The sequence below is a fragment of the Falco biarmicus genome, chromosome 15 (assembly GCF_023638135.1).
Source record: "Falco biarmicus isolate bFalBia1 chromosome 15, bFalBia1.pri, whole genome shotgun sequence".
Classification (NCBI taxonomy): Eukaryota; Metazoa; Chordata; class Aves; order Falconiformes; family Falconidae; genus Falco; species Falco biarmicus.
The window spans coordinates 6,606,282-6,627,260 of NC_079302.1; the positions used below are offsets into that span (position 1 = coordinate 6,606,282).

At 37.2% G+C, this 20,979-nt stretch overlaps 1 long non-coding RNA gene across 1 annotated transcript; it reads right to left on the reverse strand.

Moving 5' to 3' along the window:
* Window positions 1-12,334: 12,334 nt before the first annotated feature.
* Window positions 12,335-15,555, reverse strand: LOC130159543 (uncharacterized). The gene is made up of 3 exons (XR_008825784.1): window positions 15,403-15,555; window positions 14,102-14,181; window positions 12,335-13,697 (listed from the first exon to the last, which is right to left on the reverse strand). It is a non-coding gene; the product is annotated as an uncharacterized LOC130159543 (long non-coding RNA).
* Window positions 15,556-20,979: the final 5,424 nt, after the last annotated feature.

A 20,979-nucleotide genomic window follows, 5' to 3' on the forward strand; every position in this document is an offset into this window, starting at 1 on the left:
TGATGACTCAGGAGATCCCTTCCAGTCCTATATTCCTAAATTTTCCCGAGCAATTCAAGTGAATGAAGAAAATGTCAAATTTAAACAATTTGTAACTCGGCTCAGCCTGACTACAATTCAATGGGATAAATAAAAGGCACTTTTTTAGCTTAAGGGCATTCTGCCTTCTGCATTTCAAAGGCCTGTGGCAACCATGGTAGCTTGTCAAAACAGTCGTAAGAATCTTTTAAAATACAAGGGTTTAAACATTCTAAATCTGGGACCTTCCAATAACAATAACATTTAATGTCTTTTTAAAACTTTCTGAATCCTCCCCTGTAACCTAGGGGAGGAGGAAGAACAAGCTCCATTTTCATCATGAGTAGAGGGAAAAATTGGTATACTCCATCTAACAGAAAATTATTATGCTAATGTGAATTATCTGTGGCCCAAGACTGGTCTGTAATTACATGTGCAGTACACAAGCGTTGTGGATGCACATAACTGGAGAAGAAGTTGTATGAAATGTTCTTCATCAATTTGTTGGTAAAATGCTTCATATGTTTTACAGAGAATTTTGTTATGTTTACTAGGTCCAGACCATCGGTTCAGTAACTAAATTCTCCATTCCCATTACACAAACTTCCTTTATTAACACTTATAGCTTGTTATTGTTTGGGAATGCTGTAGAACTCTATAGTAAGGCTGCAAAAATCGGGAGAGGGTAATGCGTATTAAACCATGTTCTTGTTTGCAGGCTTCTCTTGGTATTTGGGATTTTATTGTGCTCTAGGCTCACTAGAAACTCTTGCTTTGGCCTAGATTAATCCGTTCAAGCAGAACACGAATTACTTTATACGTGTGGATTAAGAGTCAGTTAATGAGGACAGTTGGTATTGCCTCTTTAGTGTGGCTGAGTTTCTTACAAGCCAAAAGCCTGTCCAAGGCTGCAGTTCTCACCTGCAATCTTAGCAGCAAAACCTGTCTGAGAAATAACTAATCAGTGCATTTTTTTCCTGGCCTAATTGCATTTCTTGTGAATCAGCTAAACCCACTCTGGGACTTCAGCAGCTATTTCTGGGTCCCTGAAGGGAGTGGGGATTGCAGGAAGCTTGCAGCATTGCTCTGCTACTGCTAGCAAATTTATCAGTGTCAATGGTTTCCAGACTCTTTGTCTGAACATTAAAACTAGTAAGTTGCGAGCAGGACATTCTTCATCTAAACTTTTTTCATTGAAACTTTTTCTTCTTTTCTGGAAAGAAAATAGCTTTTCAATTAAATAGCACTTTTGGGATGGAAGAAGAACTTTTGTTGGTACATTTATTTCTTTACTTAAAATCTGAAAACATACAAATGTTCTCAATTCCGATAATCAAAAGCATGTTTTACACAGACCCCCTTCCCAAATTTAATAAAATATTTTCGTCTCTGATTAAAACTTTCCATGGAAGAAAAAATACGGCTTCCCATCTGCCTGTGCTCTATACTGTTTGGGTTTTCACAGGTGGAGTCTGTCTGGGAGAATTTTGAATCCCTTACAGCTGCAATAAATAGGGTAAAAAGTACTTGTAATATTTGCTGAGTGTCTATCCTTGCTCAGTGTTAGCCAACGCTTACAAAGTCACATTTCAAAAAAAGCAATAGAAATTTAATGTTTCTGTTGTTTTGTAGTATAGTACTGGCATTTTCTGTAGTGAAAAGGTTACCTTTTTTGTATGTTATGTTTCTATGTGAAGAATATTCCAATTTTCAGCTAAAATGTGCTGAAAGAATTCTGGCTTGTCTTTTAACATCCATTACTAAATATTCGAATTCTCCAAAGTGCAGGAGGATACTTTATGCTGTTAATGGCCGACTGACCTTTATATTAACACCACTTTGAAGACAGTTTAGTGGCTTACCTCTTTAGCAAAATTAATAAATTCAGGGGTTCCATTAATAAGTATCTTGATTCATAGTTTTGCTTTAAAACATAATTATGTGTTACTCATAATGCTGCTTATACTCCGCTATATTCTGTCTCTCCATTCAAAAGCTGGCCTGTGATGTAGTTGCATTTCCATTCTTTCTTTTATCCTTAAAGCCACATCTTGAAATCAGTGGGGCCACATCGTTGCAACAGAAAAGTATTTGGCACTGCATTGTCTGAGAGTCTCATCTCTCTGCACATTGTTCTTATTGTAACTGGAAAACATATGTCCCATTATTTCTGTTGTGGAAATATCAAGTAGATGTAGAACGTCAACTACAGTTGTGGGGGGAGAGTGTAATGGCTGGGGAGGCATCTGCAACCTGAAGAACAGCTCTCTACATTGGTTGCTCCAGCTTTCCAAATGGTGGTAAAATTCTGAGACCAAATAAATGGTAGACATTGTTTGTTTCCTGACAAAAAACCTTAACTTTCCTTTCTAAAATTGTGAAATTTATCTCACCTTTTCTGTTTCAGAAGACTGTTGTTTGAGGATATGCTGAATACCTTTCCTTTTTTTCTTTTTCCCCGTTAGCAAGTAAATCTCTCATTGAGCTTTTGGGCAGGCAAGAAGTTAGTTATGCACTTAAATATTGTGGTTATTTCTATGTGAGTAGTACTAGGGTAGAAAATTTTAATTCAGCTGCAGCTTTAACCAAAACAATTTTTGTCAGGCCTTTCTTTCATACAACTAAACTGAAACAGTCATGAGTCAGCAGTGCATCCTGCATGACTCAGCAGTTACCTGACTGGGGATATTCTAACATAACTGGTGCAATTAAAAAGAAAAGGCGGCAAAAATGAAAGTATATGACTTCATTATTAGGACTCATCTCCTCAGCGCAGGTAACATGTCATCCATAATTTGTTATGTCCTCTGCATTCACAAAATACTGAGAGGAATCAGTTATTTGGGTGTTTCCAGCTCCGATCTCACGGTACTGATTCTTTGATTGCGATCTGCCATGTTGTATCTCTAGTGACAGTTCCTGCAGCACTGCTTTCTGCCAAACAGCTCAGCCTGGGTCACACACGCAATTTCTCAAAAACAAATGTCAGGCCTGTTTGGGAGCATTATTGTTCATTTGTCTGCACAAGACGGGAAGACTCGTGCACCCAAATGGAGTTCATGCCTGTCCGTTTAATCACTTGTGTATGGAGGTTCCATCACTCCTAGCTTGAAGTGATTTGGCTATGAGATGTGTGTATACTAGAATATATTTGTATGTGTTGTGTATGATCTGGGTATGGCCTAGCTGGAAGTTGGAAACTAATTTCATGACTGGTTTCATGTATTTTAATCATTGGTTCCGACAACAGCATAATTTATTTTAGATGTATCCTAGGATTTTCTGTTTAGAGTTACTTCTCGTTACACAGGCTAAACCAATGATTCTGAGCCGTGGTGCCTCTCTTTCCTTTTGTGCTTGCTATGATTATAGCACTTGGCATCCAGTGTCACAAACACTTGCTCTGGAAGCTATAACAATGTCACAAGAAAGGCCAACGGCATTAATCTGTTATGGAACAGAATTTTTGTTTAAGTCCACGCCTTTTCATTTTAAAGGTCACATGATGACATCAAAGATCAATAAATGGTTCATGTGTTATATTTCCGTGGTGAGGAAAGAGCAGATTAAGAACTGCTATCAAAAGCAATTGAACTTTTTCAATGGTAACAGCTTTGCATTTTGACTTGGGGTGTTATTTATGCAATAGCCATATTCCCATGACTCCATCATAAATGAGTTGTGAAATTCAATAGTGTATCCTGGCCAGGTAAATAAATGGGGACGAAATATTATAATGGCTTTCACATTTTGTATCCTATGTATTTTATCTCAGATAAATAGACTCAATAAATGTTACAGTATAGGCACTTGTACCACAAATATTACATTTGATTCCTAATGGGTCATAAAGTGTCTGTTGCAAACCTTCAAAGAAATGTCAGTCTGTTCTATGGAAAATGTATTTCAGTACTAAATTTACTTTGTACTATTTTGCCCTACTGAACTTATTCCTATCTTATGTTTCTAAACTATGTAGATAGTAAAATTTATGGTTTGGGTTTGATCTGCCTCTTGGTTACAGAGATCTTAATCCTGCTGAAGTGAAGTAGTAAAAGCTGGATTCTTTGCATCCTGTCACATTTTAATGTGTTCACTATTATATTAACATAAGAATAATAATATCAAACCCTATTATAAGCTACATTAATTTTATTATTTGAACATATAAAAAAAAGTAATTTACAATATTGCATCAGAGTAAATCTAAATTATGTTACAGAGGTCTGTATTATATAGAATCGATCCTCCATCATGTTTAACAGTCTGACCTTAAGTGATGTGACTGATGGTATAAACTGACGTGATGATGCTAAAATAGAGGATGGATGCAGCGCCAGCTATAGTCTTGTGACTTTTGATCACTTGAATGAGAACTCAATTAAAATTTTGTGTTAATATAAGAGTAATCTTTAGCTAAAGTAGGTTTAGATCAATTATCTAGACCATAGACACAATTTAATGCACTAATGCTTAAGTCAACTTCAAAAGTTACAGAAAAGGTGAAAATCTTAACTTTGTAAATTAATATTCCATAACTGATAACTCTGAAATAAGCTTGTTTCATCTAAGACCAGACTTTTATAGATGTGGCTCATGAAAAGAGAAGAGCTATTTATTGTAAGTAGAATATGGCACATATTGTTATAGCCAAATGTAGAGTTGCATCTAGATGATAGTGTTAGCTCCACATTTACTTTGGTATTTAGGATGATGGAGTCCTGATGATTCCGTTTATGTATAAAGGGAAGTTCTTGTACATTGCAGAGACAAGGCTAATATATATAATTTCTCTTAGTTCTTCCATACAGGCTAGTACAAGAATAACTAGTTAATGGTTGCAAGATGTCAGTAAATCTTGGCTGCAGAATATTAAAATTGTAGAATCTAAGTTAATTAAGATTCATCATCTTTATATTATTAGATATATGTTACTGAGGATTACATGTGCATTATAGCTATGGTCTTTGAACGGTCTCTGATCATCATAAATCTTTGAGCTAAAGAAGGTGGATGGTTAAAATGGCAGTGTAGTGAAGCTGCAGCTGAAGTCTTCAGGTACACCCGACCATGTGGTGGGTCTACCCTGGCTGGACAGCAGGTGCCCACCAAGCCGCTCTAACACTCCCTTCCTCAGCAGAACAAGGGAGAGAAAATATAATGGAAAGCTCGTGGGTTGAGACAAGGACAGGGACATCACTCACCAATTACTGTCATGGGCAAAACAGACTTGACTTGGGGAAATTAGTTTAATTTATTACCAATCAAATTCGAGTAGGAAAATGAGAAATGAAACCAAATCTTAAAAACGCACCCCCCCACACCCCCTAACACCCCCACACCCCCTGCCTTCTTCCTGACCTTAACTTCATTCCCAATTTCTCTACCTCATCCCTGCCAGCGGTGCAGGGAATTGGGATTGCAGTCAGTTCATGGCATGGTGTCTCTGCTGCTTCTTCCTCCTCATGGGAAGGACTTCTCACACTCTTCCCCTGCTCCAGTGTGGGGTCCCTTCCACAAACTTCGACATAAGTCCTTTTCCACAGGCTACGTTTCTTCATGAACTGCTCCACCATGGAGTGGTGAGCTCCGTGGGCTGAGGGCACAGCCTGCCTCACCATGGGCTTCACCAGGGGCTGCAAGAGAATCTTTTCTCCAGCGCCTGGAGCCCCTCCTGCCCCCTCCTGCACTGACTGGGGTGTCTGCAGAGCCATTGCTCTTTGGCTACAGTTGCTGTTGTGCAGCAACTTTCCCCCCTTCCTAAATACGCTGTCCCAGAGGCGCTACCACTGTTGCTGATGGGCTCAGCAGTGGCCAGTGGCGGGTCTATCTTGGAGCCAGCTGGCATTGGCTCCATCGGACATGGGGGAAGCTTCTGGCAGCTTCTCACAGGAGCCACCCCTGTAGCCCCCCTGCTACTGAAATCTTGCCACGCAAACCCAATACAATCCAGAATGCCAGGAAAGTCCAGGGAAGTTTTCTTTAACTTGTATTAGTTTGTAGACTGTTGTTTAATGTTCAAGGTTTGTTGACACTGAGGAAGAATATAAAACATGCATTGCTACATGGTTAAATATTTGTGAAAAAAAGTGAGATGGCATCCAGTTAGCATTACTATGGCTGCCCCTTAGACCTGGTGTTGGTTCAGGGAACCATTACAAACCCATCTACTTCCAGCTGTCTTTGAAAGACTTCCCATCAAATGAGATGGGATTGAGCCAGATGCTTTGGCTGGGATATTTAAGTGTATTCTTCAAGAACTAATTTTCAATAAGTGACAGGAGAATTACATAGAAAAAAGGCATGGGAATGTACTTGGGACAGATAAATGTATTCACCTTCAAATTAAAATTTTTGATCAGAAAACTAAAGTTTAAATGACCTAATTATCCCATTAAATCAGCTCAGGTATCCAAAAGACTCTCCAACAAGATCTGTTGAGCAATAAAACTAAAAGAGTAGAAAAGACCCATGAGCAAACACTGACAACCTATCCTACCTTGAACCTGTTCACCCAGGTTTTCTAATCCCCAGGAAGGTTTGCAAGGTAGCTGCCATTGCTATTGCTTCTTAGGCAGAATGGTGATTTACTGGACTGCTGGTGGATGCGATCTGTTTCATCACACAAAGAGTAATTTGTTTAAAGCCCGTCAGAAGTTCACCATCTTAATAAGAGGGAGATTCCTTTAATCTGCAATAATAGTAATTAAACATTTAAGTGTTACACACTTTCATGTGTCTTACATAAATATTCTAGAAATAATTTACATACAAAAAGTGTCTCAAACTGACTCCTCTGGGGCTGGTGACATGTGTCCCTTTCCCTTAGTGGGGTTAAGACTTGGTAAGAGAGAGTGATTAAAATCACAGTTACAATGTGAATTGTAGGGAGACTTGTGTCCTCTCCAGAAATAATGCAGTAACCATTGCACTGTGAAAGGAAGAGTAAAATGATCCTCAGAGACACTATTTTTCTAAAATGTGGAAGTAACAAAATTTTTGTCCTGTTTAAAATTAAAGAACTTTTTTCAGCTGTGAAGTGTTAGAGAGAATCTTGTTGCTTTTTCTTCAGAAAATGAACAAGTCTCTCACCTTACTCTACTTGCCTCTGCATGTCATGCTCTACCAAACATCATGTACATATGTGTCCAAATGGGTATTGTGCCTGGGAAGAAGAGGACATCTTACACAAAGCTCTTTATGAGTAGGTGTAAGCCATCTGAATGGAGTGGCAGACATTTCATTGCAGCAGCAATCCACCAGATATGCCTTTATGTTCTTAACAAGTCCTGAAAAAGCCAGTGACTTAAAATCCTTTGTGTAGAATACTCTGACTAAAAGATTTTATGAGGTGTATAATGTCCCATGCTTTGTGCTTCCTAACTACCAGATTGACTTTTGCAACTCAAATAAAATCTGACATACTGGGTCTTCTGACACATCAGCAGCTAAACATCTCTAAAAGGCTGAGACCAGTGTGTTTCCAGGCTCACCCCCCCGTTGTATAGCTTAAATGCGTCATGAACAGGGAGGTCAAAGAACATAAGGTTTTAAAAAGCAAGTTTAGAAGCCTGTTTAGTTTTGTAAATCTGATCGTACTTTCTTCTTCTGTTTTAATAGGCAAAATACAAGCTGTTGTCTTTAATCTTCTGACCTGATAGACAAGCAATTTGTTGATGTTCCCAGTCATTAATAAGGGACTTCATGTGAGGTGATGGAACAATTGCTGCTTTAGCGCTGTAAAGATTTGTCACGTCTCCTTAGAAAGATTTAGCAACTGTAGTTTCTAAGTCGTTAATCGCTTTTTCCAAGAGCTGTATTTCTGTGGGCTTGGCTTTCTTTTTCAGTATAGACAGTTCTCAGAGTTTTGAAGTCTTTCCTCATTAAATTGTTAAGAGTTTTATCTGGGCTTGGTGGAAAGCCTATCTCATACTTGTTGCTATAACTAATGGTTTCAAACTGCATATATTGCCTTTGAGATAAATGTGGATAGAGAAATTTCAAAAGTGTCATATTCCATTACAGTGTGAAATTCCATGAAAGCTAAAGCACATTGAAAAATTGCATTGTCTTCTCCATCATTTAGTTTCAAGAAAGAAAGAGCTCACAAAAATGTCAAAACTCAGTAAACTCCATATTAAATATAATGAGCTTTTGGCTTCGGTACTGCCAGAATCACTGGCAGATGGAAATGTTGTTTAAAACCTTTGTAGAATCTTTCTCCTGTTTTCTAGCTTGAATTTTTTCAAGAATGGTTAATACACCTGGACAGTTTGTTGTTAATTCAATGCTATCATATAGCTTAAATAGACATCCACCCTATTTAGCTCTCTAATGTACTACTGACATCAATCATAAATCTTTTCAGGCTTCAGTGTCTTAGGCTGAACCTAAGTTCATTTAGTTTTCTTGTGGAAGATAAGCTCTGCCTTTCCCATTCATCTTAGTAATGATTTTCTGTGCTTGATCCAGTTTGTGTTCATTTTTCTTGAATGGGAGTTGCTGAGGCTGTGCATAACACTGGGACAGGAGTGATTCCAGTATCTTGCATAGTGGCAAAATAGAAATATTTCACCTGCTGTCCCCTAAGCTTGAATCACAGACTCACTGAATTGTTGAAATTGGAAGAGACGTCTGGAGAAATTATACTCCAACCCCTCTGCTCAAAGCAGGGTCAGAGTATCAGTCAGTTGGATATCTGTCAGCACAGTATGTCAGCTTAATACTCAGTAGTGGTCCAAAAAAAATAATAATTGGATATTGAGAAAAATCAGGAAAAAATATAAACAAACAGAAAGCAATATAATGTCACTGCGTGCATAAAGACACAGTTGTGCACTTTAATCTGTAACACTGTATATAAAGTTTCGGTTCTGTGCCTCAAAGGAAATACAGTAGAACTCCAGAAGATGGAAAATCATGGAAACAGCATGCCAAGTCAAAAGAATGAAACTGCTTCCTCTTGAAGAATGAATGAAGAGTAGGACTTTTTAGCCTGTAAATGAAGGATATGATAGAAGTCCATAAAATCAGAGTGGCATGGAAAAAGTGAGGAGGAGATTGGGGCATGAAATGGAAGTAGTAGCAGGCCGGTTCAGAAAAGCAAAAGAAGATGCTCCTTTAAACCCAAGGGATTTAGCTGTGGAACTCTCTGCCACAGGATGCTGTGGATAACAAAAGTTTTCATACGTTCAAAACAGCTATTTAATAAGAGACTCAGTCTTGGGTGTCTGAAAGAGTGTTCTGGGAAAATACAATTTCCTACTAACCTTCTTCTTTGCACTCTTTGTGTGATAATGTGCACAGTTTTTCAAAGCTTTTGTTTTTCAGTTAGAATGAAGTGAGATTTCAAAATCTTGAAATCCTGTGTAAATATTATTTCTCCTTAGACCTTTAATTTCTAGAGACCAGTCACAGTGAAAGGTTCTTTTGAAGAATTTTTAGGTAATGCAAGAGTATGATAGTATGATGGGCCTGATACTTGTTCTCTTTCACCGTTATTATTTTATTGAGTTAATAAGGGTACTTCTAATTTACATTGGGGAAAAGAAAGAGACCACTATTATCGCTTCAGAGGGTGAAATTATAAAGACATCAGTAGACACAAGAAATGTATATTTCCACCAAAAGATACATGTTTTCTGAGATCCTTCAATTTGCTCAGATCAGTGTCATCCATAAGAAATGGGAAAATTGTACATGCTGGTAGTGTTCTGAAAAAACAGAATAAAAACTAATTAAGTTAATGGCTGAGGGCTAAATTCTCTTTCATATGAGTATGTCTTCATGGGTGTTACAAAGGCTGAATACTGTAATATTTAATGACCACCCAGAAGTCAGACTTGTGAAAAGTGAGGACTGAATGTTTTTATTAATTGCGCAAGCAGTCAGATGTACCTCTGGTCACCCAGAGTCTTTTCAAAGAGGGTTTACTGGGACCACGCGCTGGGACTGGACAGGAATGCTGGCTCATTCACATTGCAATAGGCTCCTAATCACAGCCATTTTCTGACTAGTAACTTGATATCTAACCTCACAGAAACGATATTTTCAGCAAAAGTTTATGCATTATACTTTTGTAAATATAGTGGAGTAATGTCTTCAGCTTTAACCTTTTGATAATCTTGTGGGAGAGAATAACATTTTTTTGACTAAAACCAGGATAACACAATCTGATCCTCCTGCTCTTTCTCAAAGAAATGTCCTACTCAACTGTACTTATCAAGCTAAGTAAGTATCTACTGCTGTTTATTCTAAAAGTTTGCCTTTAAACCTACTGGGAATATTTTTGATTTTGTTTTGTAAAAAAACCTGAAAAGTAAACTGTGAAAACCCAAAAATGCTCAGCCAAAATTTTTGTTTTAAAACCACAAGTTTTGAATTTGGAAATGCTTCCAGTGTACCTTATTTCTGCTGTCGCCTTCTTAGAGCTACACTTCAGTCTTCCTCTCATGGAAGTACAATACACTCAAACTACAGCTGTGATCCACAACCATAATAAAACTTAAAGCCTTCTGTGTATTTCTTAGTGATATTTGTTTTTTTTAATGAATCAGCATTTTTTCAAGGAAAGCCAACACTTTTTTTTTTTTTAGCAGAAAAAAATGTACCCCTTTTAAAACCCAGATGCAACCATCGACTTTATGGAAGCTTGGAGGAAAATCTGCTTTTGTTCTAGGTATTTTAACCCTTTGAACTTAGGCAGATTCATTCCTACCAAGTTAATTTGTGATTCTTTGCCTGCAGTGTTTCCTGTTGCTTATCAGATCAGACCATTGTCCTATGACACCTCACAATGAGCTGTGGTCTACTCCTTAATTACTGTTTTCACTGTTTTCTGTTAACCTGCGTAGTCAATGGAAATGGTCCGGAGCCGGTCCAGCAGCTTCTCCCAAGTCATCGTGCTTGTTTCCTGCTGAGGGTCTTGTAATGGCTTTTCACTGTTTGCCTGTTCCAGCAATTATTTCCTGGTTTCTAGCCAAATGGTGATTCACACAGCATATAAAGGTTTCATTCCACTTCTGTTTTCAGTTTCCAACTTTCTGGTCTTTTCCTGCAATTTTACTTCCAGAAGACGTACAACCTTTTTTCTTCCCTTACAACCTTCTACTTCATTCAATTTACCATAATTTGTCTACTCCACCTCCTCCTTTCACACTGTTAGAACAGAGCGCTGCTGCAGAGTTTAGGGGCTACAGTAGCTTGTATTTCTTTCTTTTTTACTCTTGAAGATTTTTTTGCAATTATCACAGAGTTTTAAGTTTCCCATATTCTCTTCTGTATGGAAAAGAGTTTTTTCTTCCAGCGAAACACATTCTGATATGGGACTGTCTTTTGATGCATGGTCTTAACTGTGCAGAAGAACACAAAGAATAGCTCAGCTTTGCAAGATCTTTTTTAATGAGGCCTCGTACCCAGCAATGAATATTGGAACTGGTGTTCAGAAGTAACAATACTACATAGTTTCTTCCTTCCCTTCGTTTAAGAAGCAGGACTCCACCCATATGCAAATAGCAGCAAGGTGTTTGCAAGTAAAAAGCCATGAATAATGATGGTTTTCTGTTCAGGAAACACAGTTGTTCTCTAGAATTGATAATGAAACGTAGAAGGTATCTTAATAAACACATCTGTTTTAGTGTAAGGTCAGAGCTTTTAAATGCATGAGCTTGCACTCAGAAGTGACATTTGATTGTTGAATATAATTTTTATCATGAGCTAATTTTGTCACACTTCCTTGATGACTCAAAAATGCAATATCAATCTTCCTTTCACAACCTGTGAGAAATACAGTATCAGTAAAATGATTAGAAGTGCTTATTTGTACCAAACCATCTGACATTAAATTGCATAGTCTATGGGAGAATATCCAAACTTGACTCATTCTGAATCTGTAAAATATTGAAAGAGATAGGTAGAAAAACAGCATGAAAACTTTAACCTACAGTTTATATCCAGTACTGGAGAGAAAAGACATTTAAATAAATTACTAAATGAAGGAGAAACAGTAGTTTACATTGCTGTATTAACAGGAAAAAAGGTGTTGTTATTCATAATACTTGTTGCAATTTTGTGTTTCACCAAATGCAGAATTTTTGTATTTTGGTGGGTGGTTTTTTTTTTTTTTCCTGTTTAAGGTTTAAATTCCACACTCAAATGAAAATGAAAGAGGAAGGAGAGAGGAAAACTAGAATATATTTATGAACATATTTTTATATTTGTTTACGTGCTGTCCAAACCTGTGCTGATCTGTAGACCAAGCACAAGGACTCAGTTGTAATTGATGTTCTAGACTTCTAGTTGGATTTTGACACTTCCATAAGCATAAAGACTGTTTTAAGAAGCCAGATAACTTCCTGGAGACATATATAAAGAAGAATTTATTTACTCTCTTGAAAGTTTTTGGGTTATGGTTTTTAAAATCCTCTTCAAAGGATTTTTTATGTAGACTCCCATATCAGTGTGCATGAATGATGGCCCATAGTTGTTCCATGCATATTTTTTAGGCCCTCGCTAAGCAGTAGCAGTTCATCAGCCAGAGCAAGTGATAGTGTGAATTCAGTCCGTCACAGAGTGACAGCAAACCAACCACAGGCAAGGATCCCTTTGATGCAGGAGCTCTCCTTCCCTTACAGTGAATCCCCTTGCTTTTGTGTACAGGAGTCTGGACTGAAAGTACAGTATTTAATGAATTTTTAAACAATGCTTTTCTTGTGGATTGAAAAGACTTGTAGTAAAACTGACTTGCATATGATGAAAACCATTGGAATTATTTCCTTCCAAGGGGAATAAAAGCAATGCATGAGTGCAGCCTGTGAGTTTACTGGCATTAATTATATGGTAGTGATATTTTGTGTGTGACAGAAGAATGAAGTCATGCTTTTATCAGTGGCATTTATATTAGTATTCTTTTTCGTGGGAGATACATGGGTGACAAAATGTTGATGTTCCTTAAGCTATTATTGTTTTATTATGTGATTGATGTTATTAATACACTGTTGTTATGCTAATGAATTACTAGGGTTTGCGTCTCAGGGGTTTGTCCGCAAAATATACACTGAATGGAGAAAATGTATGAAGTACAAAATTTTTATATTTGCTTCTGTATCACATATGTGAGAGGTTGCTTTTATTATATATTGATATATATAGACACGTTAAAAAAAAAGTATTGTGAAGTGACTACTCAACCAGTGAACTTTCTTGTCAAATGGAAAGGCAAATCTGCGTGGGATTTTTCAGTAATAGAACTTCCTCCAGTTTGTCATTGCTTATTATTTTGCAGTAAATATGCCTATTTTCAGCTGAGTTAGCAGGTAATGAAAGAAACTGGTGGTCACTAGAAGACTTTCTGTTGTTTTCAAAGAGCAGTTTCTTGAAGTCTTTCCTAATCTTGTGTTGTCAAGGGGAGACTTTGCAGAAAAGTTTCTACTGCAACATCTCCTACAAAACACTGCTGTTCCATATTCTGGTAGACTTCTGCAGATAGTCTTATTTTTAGATGGAGATACAGGATATGGCTTGCCTTGAGTGTAGTACAATATTTACATTGCAGACCACTTCTTATTTTGATTTCTTACCATCTTTGGAAACTGTGATCCTGATATCTGAAGAAGAGTACTGTAAATCATTCCTGGCATTTCTTGGGTTATTTTGCTGAAGGTGGCTAACTTCTGTGGTCACTGCAAAACAGATTATGCATAATGCCTGTAAGTTGGGTTCTGCCTAGTTACTTTTCTGTTAATAATAATGAATGCATAAGCAGTGAGTTAGTCCAAACTGTGAATCCTGAGTTCACTTTCATGACCTCTCGCTGCTTGTCGCAGTATTTTCACAGTATCTTCCCACCTGCCAGTTAAGATTCTTCAGGTTGGTCCCCTTATGATGCTCATATGCCGGGGAGAGAATCCTATAAATGCTCTTGAGGTAGGGATGGAGCTGATTAACAATGATTAGCAATGTGATCAAAGAGGTTGGAGAAGATTTTAAATGCTCTCATCAAATACACAGCCATCTGCACGAAAAGGAGCAAGCACAGAGGAAATACAGCTTTGCTCATGTGCTACATATTTTTCAAATGTCTTACGGTCTGACGTAAGCCTGGTGAATTCCAATCAGCAGGTATACTTTTCTCACTGTTTGAGAAGATGTTCGTTGTGAAGTTGCCTGAAATGCAAAACAATGGTGATAGAATAATGCTGTAATGGAAGATCAAACTCATTCTTTCTGCTACATTAGTCTAATTTTTGTAATGCCCTCCCATGAGCATATAAGATCCTTGATGCATGGAGCAATGCTGGCATAAGTTATTAGCTTTCTGCCCCAATTTGTTTGTTCATCTTGGATAGTCATAAAACGTGTTTGTTTCAGACTGAAGTCTATGCCTTCCAATTAGATAACAGTAAAGTATTTTCTGCTTGCTTGTTTATTTCTATAAAAATATTTGAGGGAAGAAGCTAAACTATTTTGACTTTTAAAATTATCTTTTCAAGAATAAAGTTTTAGGATCATTGCAAATACCTAGCAGTCTACATCAGCATGAAATTGTTGAGATTGCTTGTTTGTGATAGCAAACCAGTTAGTAAAAGACTTGAAGCATAAGCTTTGTGATAGATATTTCCAAAACTATGGTGATCAGTATTTTCTGTTAAGTCTGGCACTGTGTTATAAATTAATAATGACTCAATTTTTCCCTTTAAATTCATTCATCAGAGTGTCCAAATTAGATTATACTGACTCCAGGCTTTTGCTGCAACCCTCTGTGGAAAAATCCTATGAAATTTAACAGGAACAAGAATAGTAAGATTCTAGGAGAATTAAACAAAGTCCCACAGAAACTTTTAAAATTACCCCTAGAACTAAACAGTAAGTGATATCTTAGATAGACTTTTGAAATAGCTCATAAAATTGTGTAGCAGTGATATAACTTTCAAGAAAATTATGTAGGATTTTTTGGGGAAAAACTGTAAAAGCATCAAAAGACTTTTTTAAATTTCCAAAATAATGTTTCCATACAGCAATATTAACGTCTAACCAATCATTAAGAAATCAGATCTATAATGGAAAAAACCCAGGTAGAATACAGTGTCTTTTAGTCTGCATCAGTTGTTTTTACATTCCAAGCATTGCCATCTAGTTTAAAATGGGTGCCACACCTTGTGGCCAGCTTGAAATGTTGAACTCACTTCTGGTTTCAGCTGAGCCTTCAGAAAAAAAATGTGATGCTTATCACTTCTGTTTGAGATATTTCCCTGTATGCAGGAAGATTCCAGTACCCAGCCCATCCTTTACATATGATTAGGCCAATTAATTTAGAAATCGTTTAAGGAGTAAGAAGGTTTCAATAGGAAAAGAAAGAAGGAGATGCAGTGTGAGAAATTTACTTACCTAGAAAGGGTCAGCTCCAAAGATGAAGAAACGTTTGTACCTTCCTTTGTAGGGCAGCTGACAGTGCAGGCTCCACCAGTACAATGATGTTTAGTCCTGATGACAGAGCGCTCCACTCCTCAGCTGAAATCTAGTACAATGAAGAACCACTTCTCTCTAGCTGAGCATATACTGCGCTTTGTGATGCGAGAAGCACTGAAGACGTGAATAAGAAAGCAAAACAAAAAACTTTCTATTGCCTGGTGGAGCTGGGATGAATCACACAGCTGGGTGTGGAAAACTGCCTCTGACCTTAAACTCAGGCACAATTTCTGATGAACTGAGAAGCTCTGTGAAGTTGTTTCTGTAAGTGAATTATGGAGTTTGATCACGCAAAACACTTTCAAAACATAGAGAGTCATTTTGAACTTGACTTCTAAAATGTTGCTTTCAGTGTTTGATAGGAATGATTGTTAATAAGTTTTGAGTTTCGGCTGAAGGTGTTGTCTTGGCATTACAGGAATCGTAGATGCACTGATTTATTTTAGCTTCATCTCCTGAGTTTTGTATATAAACATTGATCATATGACATGAATTTTGCCATCATGTTTTTAGTTTGCAAGATGATTATGTTGTGTTTGAGAACATAAATTTTATTTCCTATTTTTTTCCATATCCCTGCTTTGAAAGGTGCTTGAACAACTGTTCCTGAACTCCTTTTTGTATAACCCTAACACCTTTTCCTTTCCCTTTGTAAGAGTTTTTGGTTTTCCCACTCTTTCTATGAACGGTTTGAATTCTGAGGAGGTGTTAGTGTATTTTAATTTGCCCATGTTATTTTTGTATTGGAGTACTTCAATAGGACTGTGGGGTTTTGGTTTTTAAATAACAGCTACTTCTATTGTTAATATTCAGAGAACATGGTTTGACCTATAAGCTTGACTTTTGTGATCGTTTCTGGAAGATTGTGAGCCATCTGCTAGGTATTTTAAAGAAAAGTAGATGTCCATAAAACTTAGGGAAACATCACTGATATGTGCAAATCTGTTCCTGAACATTTCTACTCTAAAGAACCAATGATTCAGTATTCTCTATTTCCTAAAAGAGAAGCTATACCTGGACTTAAAATTTAACTTAAACAAATTCAGCCAAAATTCATGAGGCTCATTATGAAAACAGAAGGTGTTTTGATAAAATCACTGTGTTGCCAACTGGAATGTGACTGAGTTACCTTAAGAAAGGTCAGCCTTTGGTGCAGTTGGTTTTAAAGGGTAGCTCTTTGCAGACTCTGGTAGCAATAAAAGCTATTCTCATCTGTTTTGCCTAATGCTTTTATACTTTGGAAAACGTTACACCGTAACCACGGTTTACCCAGTAATTGCCTTCTTTAGGATACTCCCAGAATATGAAGCACGTTGCTCACAAATCAGGGTTTTCACACGCTGAGAAGAAATTGGCAAATAGTTTGAATACATAATAGGAACTATACTAAGGTTTCTATTAACTTCTCCAGTAGAAGAATGTTGCAGTGGTCAAATATTTTGCTATTAAAGAGCTGGCTAACAACAAGGAATGTGATTCTGCTAGATATCACATCTATTTATAACCGATAAAAAAATTAGATGCCTGCTCAAAACCAAGCATAGAGGATGGCATTTGCCAAAAATACCGTTTCTGCTTTAATTTCCCCCACCTAAGTCAGTGGTAGGATACACTGATTTCAGTGTTAGCAGAATGCATCCAAACATGGAATTCCTTTAAAAAAGTTACCAAAAGAAAACGTTAACTCCCCCAAAATATGCAGTCAGTCTAAAATTACTTTTAATATTAGACTAACTTTGTAAGGAAAATTACTCAGCTTAAGAACAGTAGTATCTTATGTAGATAATCTATTAATTATAAAAAGTAAAAATAAATGTATATAATTGAAAATATCACTAAGAGGTTAGTGTAAGTAAAGCAAGAAAAAAAGTGGTGAAATAGTCCATTTCTCAAACATACTGAGAATAATATTGTTGGCGTTTCTAAAAACTTGGTAGAAATTAATATTTAATTCTGCACAACCTACTCTTTTATCTTGACTCTGCTGCAGTCCTGCTGCTTGGAACTAGAAAAGGAACCTCAGTGGAGAAAGTAAAGTAGGCTCTTTCATACTTTTCTCCAGCAAAGCCCAAAGCCTTCATATAAATGCCATAAGCATTTATAAAAGACGTAAAAATAAGTCTCGTTGTTAACTGATATCTGGCACAATTCTTGGAATGGATTCTGACATTCTGGTCTGTATGTTCCATTATACAAAGGGCATGGGGTTTGGTCACAGCCGGCTGGAAGAGAAATCCTTTACTGTAGGAGGACACCCTGCTGGGGCTTCAAAGCTGGAGCTAAGCCCAGGAGCTCTATCCTTACTAATATCTGCTCTGTCTTCTGCACCAAGGAGAACTCTAATGAAGGAGAGGATCCGTTTTTGTCCAATAGTTTCCTTATTACATTTCTAGGTCTCCAATACGATTGCAAATCTGTAAAAAGGGAAAAGTAACATTCAGAACAGTACGTCTCCTGTGACCTTATTCTTTGTCCAGTTGTGAGTATTAAATATCTTATCCAGAATTCTAATGCCAAGGTTAAAATAATTTCTTCTTGAACTAGTTTACTATGATGAAGTAGAATTGTTCAGGAGACAGATTGCTCTGAGAGCAGAAGATTATTAAGTGCAATTCACTTTGTTAAACTGAGCAATATGCATTGCTAAATTGAGCTTTTCTCAGTGCTGGGTGGTCATTCTTCTAGTCGCATGATGAAGTGATGGGATTGGAACCAAATTCCCTGCTTGGATCTGATCGTCATACCAATTCCCAACATCTGAGCTCCTAATTACGATTTATTAAGAACTTGGCATGAAGCCCAGATCTGTTAAGGAACCAGAATTCAGTGTCCCCACCGGAATCATGACACTTCACATGTCAGACCAGGTAGCAGTTGCGGATCCCAGTGTGCCAGCCTGCTGGGTGATGTGACAGCAATGCTTAATCACATCCTGACCACACCTGGCTATGCTGGGTGGCGTGGCAGAGAAGGCCTACACCAACAGCCTGGTGCTAGGACGTATGGCAACCTGCTTGGGTGCACTGCCACGGCCACCCTCCTGCTCCAGAATCCCATATACCAAATGTGGCTGAAAACTAAAAAAGGATCTAGCCACTTTTGGCTGAATTATGGGATCCTGGAGCAGGAAAAAGGCAGTGACATTGACCTGAAAATGTACGTAGTAGTGAGATTGCAATGAAGAGGCATGTAGTAGTGAGATTGCAATGAAGAGGCATGAGACAAGCCCCAAAGGTGAACTTTATATTCAGTGTATGAAAATTGGGGTCCAAAAATCTTATAACAAGACTAGTTTCTGCTGTTTGTACTAGTGATGGAAATGTTTGTGTAAATATTTCACGTTAGCAGCTTTCTGGAAAAATGAGAGAGAATGCTAAACTGTATTGCATTGTCTGGTAATAATATTGATGTTGAGTCAACTTGTCATTCTTCTTTCCAGTAAGCTGAAGCAACATGGTGGTTTTTTAGAGATTGTTTTGGATTGTAGTTAATTATAAACAGCAAGGCAAGATGGTTTTCAAAATATTCCTGAGCTAGATACCTAGCAGATATAGCACTAAAAAGTCATTATCTCCATTAGTTATTAAATACTCCATTACTGTATTTTAAAAAGCAGATAAAAATTCCTTCCTTCACTGGTATAATGCTGTTCACCTAAGTTCTCTGGAACTTATTTTGTGGACAGTACCATTAATGTGACTCTTCCAACTTGTATTAAGCTATCAGTTTCTGCAGTTGAACATGACTGCACTATTAACATGTATTTGAAGAGGGAAAGATGCAAAGCTTACTTTAATATCCTTTATTAGAAAGAAATAAAGTTCACTTTGGCCCAGTGTCGACGGAATGAGATGACTCCATTTGAAGGAGTAACTCCTTTGGAGTCAGTCTCATCATTTATACCAGTAGAAGATGTATCCTTTTGCAAGGGTATTTGCTGTTGTAAATATTAACCTACAAGAATTTGGCAGCATGATGAGACCATTCAGCTGACTGATGCAGGACTGGTAATCCTGCACTGAACATATGGAGAATCATTGTGTATTTGAGATATTTAGCTTTTGCCATCATTTAACTTCATCAGCCTTTAAAATAATGAAGTGACTTATTTGCCAGAAAATACCTGTATGGACAAAGCTTGCTAACATTTCTAAATGCTTGCCTTCTTTTTCGGTTATATAGTAGTTCTTCTGGAAGACTGTCTATTCAAAGACTGAGCCCATCAGATTTATAAATGTATGGAATAACTTCAGTATAATCATGTACTAAGTATCTTGAAGCTGAGGAAAAATCAGATTAAATGTTAGAGGTATTTTCTTTTCCTACCACAGGGCCAGTTCTGCCCTTTATGTGAAATGCAGGTGACCTCTGTGCAGCCGCAGAGGAATTTGACCTTCAAGCAGTATTTTCTCAGCAATGACTAGGCACCTTCTTTTGTTTTTAATACAGCCATATAAAATTATCACCTTAATTAAAGGGAAAACTGTAATCACTTGGCCTTTTGCTTAATTTTCAGGACCCTCTTGTTCCCTGGTTTGTTGAATGAAGATACTGTGTTTTCTTTCATACTGCACTATAGTCAGTTTAGTAACCCTTCCCGTTCCTTCTGACTGGAATTATTTATCACAGTCAGAATTAGAGCTCACTCATCAGTAAACATGGATTTTATAAATTCATTACACTTCCTTCCTCTAGCTATGATTGCGTACTTCTTTCTTAATGAAGATTTGGCTTCACATTCCATCTATAGAAACTGTTTCAATTGTAATCTTTAACTGACAGCTATACAAAAAGCAACATTTAACATGATCGTAAAAGTCCCAGTATGCCATAAGTCAGGAACAAATAGTCTTGGTAAAGGTTGGTGGTGATGCCTACAAAAAATATACCAAAACCACATGGCAGTTCTGCTATCAATAATTACCAACCATTTTGTAGAAAATTCCATTTGACCAGAGCCTTCTCTCTGTTGCCCTTGTGAGATTAAAACTCGATAAATGGACTGAAGTTAAAAGATTAGCTAACGGGAGTAGACTAAATTTTTGAAGCTTAGTAAATAAAAAATAGAAGGTGAATTGTATTGACACTACTATGACATTTTGGGCATTGGCTTCTCAAGAAGCTATAATTTAATATATCAATTTCTGCACAAGAAAATTAAGGAGTTTCCTGCATTCTGGAATGTAGGTTTCTATATTCATTTTCAGAGCTATCCTCCTCTTTTACAAAATGCTGTCTTCCTCCTACACAATTTAGTTGTTTCACAGTTGTATTGCACAGCAGACAAACTTGCTATAAATTGACAAATAATGCAGGTCTTTGGTGTAATTTAGAAAGCAGCCTGGAAGTCTGAACTTTTAGCCTCTGTGAAGATTTGACTTCTTGTGGATGAAAATTGTTTGTGGACTTTTCCCTTATTTGGCAATGAGATGATCAAGTAGATGGTGTTAAAAAACCTGGCAACCCTAGAAATAGTTTATTTCACACGTTTAATTG